Here is a 5087-nt window from a genome sequence, read left to right as displayed (position 1 = left end):
TCCCATAAACTGTTCTATGCCTCACAACACATTCTATAGAGCCCAGAAAATGCCAAACACTCCCCATGTGAATCCCCAAGTTCTGTGTGCTGGGAAAAACCGGAATAAAGAAAAACATGGACAAGGACAACTATCAATGAGCAGAGGCTACTCCCCCAAAACACTCCTGACGAGTGCTGTAGAGCTGTGTAATGTTTGCTTAGAAGCCTATTAAATAGCTTCTGTACTTATCTGACTCCCTGTCTGATCCACTATCTCATCACCCCTGGCCTCAGGCTGCACCTGTGGCAAAGCGCAGGGGCTGGACTGAATGGCTTCTGGAGGTCCCTTCCAGCCCTACATTTCTATACTTCTATGATCGATCGATCCAGCATGGATCATACTCTACCCCTCCCCCCTCTCTCAACCTCTAGTCAGAGAGCTGGGATCACACACTGCGGATAGTGTCTCTTATATTCACAGGTGCCCAGGGAAATTAATAACCCAACTCTCTCTAAAATCCTGCTATGCCTCTCCCCCTGTACAGAGACTCTGGCTTCTCCACAGTTTCTCATTGACTCCCCATTCTTGGACACGCTCATTTCTCCACCTCCAGGAAGATGAGATTCTGTTTCCACTAATTTGTCAATTTATCAATTTCCCAAGATAAACTTTTGCCTCCCTAAAGGCCCTAGGATGTCACCTGTGTTACCACAGCCTCCAAATTAATACTTCTTTGCTTTATTTCCCTCGGGTCTTTTAACAGAAACACCAGATAATGGTGAGCAGTTTATACAAAGATAAAACTTCTATAAAACGCCCCCGCCCTCCCCTCTCCCACCCATCACACTCTCGCTGCCCCTCGAGGGGTGGTAGAAGAATTCCTGAGATATTTAGTTGGGTTTTTATCATTTCATTTCAGCTCCAGGGCAAATCCTTTACTTAAACCACCATGAAACAGGGGATGTAGGAAGAAGAGGTAAGAATCTATAGCAGGCCAATCTCCCCCCCCCCCCCACACACACTAACAATCCCACGCTATTACAGCTCAACTACCTGCTGCATTTGCCATTGAGCAGCCTCAGATCCGAGCGCACCGCTCTGCATTACTGTGCCAGATATGGATACCATGGGGATCCAACCTATGATAAATAGACAGAAAGAGATTTCTGCTTGTAACCGTGCTTAGTGGGTCACAGCTGAGGATGCCACATTCAGGATGAATGGCTGAGAAATAGGGCAAACATCCCCAAACTGGTGGTTATTCTTTTATAAGATATACAAAACCAGCCACAAAAGTAAACTCCCGTTTCACTGCATGGGCTAACAAGAAAACATAAAGGCAGTGTCATAGGTTTCACCCCCATTCTGGACTTTAGAGTATAGATGTGGGGACTTGCATGAGAAGCCCTAAGCTTAATTACCAGCTTAGATCTGGTTTTGCTGCCACCACTCCCAAGTACTAACTCCCTTCCCTGTGTAGCCTTGAGAGACTCCTCCACCAATTCCCTGGTGAACACTGATCCAAACCCTTTGGATCTTAAAACAAGGAAGAATTACTCATTCTCCCACCCTTTCCCCCCCACCAATCCCTGGTGAGTCCAGATCCAATCCCCTTGAATCTAAAACACAGGGAAAAAAAGCTTTTAATTAAAGAAAAGAAAGGTAAAAGAAAAAAACCTCTGGGAGATAGCATACAAGCTGATCTCACAGTCAACAGATTTAAAACACAGAGGGTTTTCTCCTGGGCAAAAACCTTAGTAAACACAAGAATACCCAGTTTTGATTATTCCCCTAATGCCAAGACAAGTTACAAAAAGAAAATAAACATAAACCTATTTATTCCTTTCTTAAACTTACTACTCTGATAAGAGGCTGGTTCCTTGATCTTTTTCACTCCGGCTGAAACTGAAACAAAGGGAACTTCCCTCCTTCCTTTTGAAACATCTTGTTCCCCCATTGGTTCCTCTGGTCAGGTGTCAGCTAGGCTAGGTGAACTTCTTAACCCTTTACAGGTAAAAGAGGCATTAACCCTTAACTATCTGTTTATGACAGGCAGTTTCCTCAGGCATTCACCACCAAAAACACTGGATTCAGAGATGAGTGGTTCTTTACAAGCAGTCCCATCAAATAATAGGTTCTTCTGATCCCAAAGGACCAGCCACACACCCAGGTCAATATATAATTTAGATCTTACCCAAAAAATCACGCTGGTGCCAATCCTTTAGTATCTAAAATCTAAAGGTTTATTCAAAGAAAGAAAGAAAGAAAGTTGAGAGTTAAAACTGGTTAAAAGAATCAATTACATACAGTAATGGCAAAGTTCTTGGTTTAGGCTTGTAGCAGTGATGGAGTAAACTGCTGGCTTCAGTCATGTCTCTGGAGCACATCCACAGCTTGGATGGGTCATTCAGTCCTTTGTTCAGAGTTTCAGTTTGTAGCCACTTAATTTGAACATTCTCTCCAAGATGTGCTGGCTAACTACCTTGTGGGTGGTACTCTACAGGCCAACATTTGAAATCCAGGTATAGAGCCAATATTCATAACTTCACATACAAAAATGATACATGCATACAGACAGCATAACCATAAGCAGCAAATCATAACCTTTCCATAGACACGTCACTCCACAACCTTTGTACAAGATTTGTTTCACATCTAGAACAGTGGTTTCAACAACGATCTATATGGTCATATTTTAATCAGACAAGGTCACAGCAAGGTGCTGCAGATTCACACAGGAAGGGGCAGTCTGAATACAACTTTCTGTGGCCCAGCAGAAGAATTTCCAAATGACTGAAGGAAGGAATATCTCTTTTAAGGAGAGGGATATGCAAATGGAGGTTATTGTTTCCTGTTTAAATCTGCCTCACTCTCTCTCTCTGCCCAGGCTGCACCCGGGGAGACAATCCGCAGCCCCCTGTGCCTGTATAGTTACAGCCAATCCACTGAGCACTTTCCCCTCCAATACCGGGAATGAGACTTTGGCTGCATTTCGTTGCCATTCTTGCAGCCTTGGAAGGTATTTTATCCCATTCAGAGCACCGGGAACACTAGAGCAATGTTATTATTTTCGCTTTTATATTAATGCCACTTGTAGCATGTCTTTTATTTAGTTTCACACCTATTATTTTACAGTGTAAGGAATTAGTGTGTCTGGTTCCCTCGTTCCTCCTTGTTCAGTCTTTATGTCCATTTTCCCAGGGGTTCGTTCCCAGGTTGTTCTGACCCAGTCTGGCCCGGAAGCGAAGAAGCCCGGAGAATCCACTCAGCTGAAAAGCGCCGTGAGCGGGTTCAATCCTGATGACAGATTGATGGCTTGGATCAGACAGGCGCCCGGGACGGGGCTGCAAGGGCTGGTCAGCTACTGGAAATCTTCAGTGAGCAGCCACTATTCTCCCAGCGTCCAGGGACGAGTCAGTCTCCAAGGTCAGCTCCAATTTCTACTTGCAGATAAACAGCCTGAAACCAAAGGACACCGCCCTGTGTTGCTGTGCCAGAGACACAGTGAGGGGAAGCCGGGCTGAGCTCAGACACAAGCCTCCCTTTGTGGTCTGTAGGGGAAGTCCCAGCTGGTTTAATGCTGACAGTCCAGGCACTGGGAACTCAGAAGAGAAAACACATCGTTCAGTTATTGATGGGCTGATTTAGTCTAGATCAGTTTCACATAAGACAAAGATCCAGGGCTTGGTCCCTGCCTGACCTAAAACGGTTAGGGAGACCCTCGGCGTCAAATATTTGATTGAAATATTTATACATGTAAATAAATTATAATGTGCAAAAGGCATTAAAAACACCATCGCACCGTCCCCATTTCCCAAAGGAGAGGAAAAGGCAGGATGAACCAAACCACAAAGCCTCACAGCTATAGAAAGTCACCCAGCTAGTCCTAGAGACACTGTGCAGTGATGGTCCATCGTTGTGCAAAGTTGACTTAGAAACGCATTAAATACCTCGTATAAATATTGGCCTCATCAATAACCGATGATCTATACAACATGAGAACATAGGGCCAATTCCGATTACCGAGCCTTCTGTTCATCCATTCCTCCATCTATCTATCTGTCTATCTATAAAACATCTTCCCACCCCACCCCTCTTTTTCTCAACCCATGGTCACAGTGCTCCGATCACAGAGGGAGGAGAGTGTATCTTCTAATTATATGTGTCATTGCAAATTATTAGCCAAATGCCCCTGTTAAATTCTGCCTTGTCTCTGACCTTGAATCTCCCCCTATACAGACACACTGGCTTCATAGAATCATAGAATTCAAGATCAGAAGGGACCATTATGATCATCTAGTCTGACCTCCTGCAAGATGCAGGCCACATTAGCCGATCTACCCACTCTTTTAGCAAGCGACCCCTGCCCCATGCTTCGGAGGAAGGCGAAAAACCTCCAGGGACACTGCCAATCTGCCCTGGAGGAAAATTCCTTCCCGACCCCAAATATGGCGGTCAGCTGAACCCCGAGCATGCGGGCAAGACTCTCCAGCCATACCCTCTGAAAGAGGTTAAGAATATCATATTATTGACCCAATTTGACCCAATTAAGTACCAGTTTGGCACTCAATTGACCTATTGACTAAGCCCGTTATCCTATTATACCATCTCCTCCATAAACTTATCTAGCTTAATCTTAAAGTCATGGAGGTCCTTCGCCCCTACTGTTTCCCTCGGTAGGCTGTTCCAGTATTGCACTCCCCTGATGGTTAGAAACCTTCGCCTAATTTCAAGCCTAAATTTCCTGACTGACAGTTTATATCCGTTTGTCCTCGTGTCTACATTAGCACTGAGCTGAAATAATTCCTCTCCTTCCCTGGTATTTATCCCTCTGATATATTTAAAGAGTGCAATCATATCTCCCCTTATCCTTCTTTTGGTTAAGGAAAACAAACCGAGCTCCTCAAGTCTCCTGTCATACGACAGGCCTTCCATTCCTCGGATCATTCTAGTGGCCCTTCTTTGTACCCGTTCCAGTTTTAACTCATCCTTCTTAAACATGGGAGACCAAAACTGCACACAATACTCCAAATGAGGTCTCACCAACGCCTTATATAACGGGACTAGCACTTCCTTATCCCTACTAGAAATACCCCGCCTAATGC

This window comes from Mauremys mutica, chromosome 13 (genome assembly GCF_020497125.1).
Source record: "Mauremys mutica isolate MM-2020 ecotype Southern chromosome 13, ASM2049712v1, whole genome shotgun sequence".
NCBI classification, from domain to species: Eukaryota; Metazoa; Chordata; order Testudines; family Geoemydidae; genus Mauremys; species Mauremys mutica.
This window is presented reverse-complemented; position numbering follows the sequence as displayed.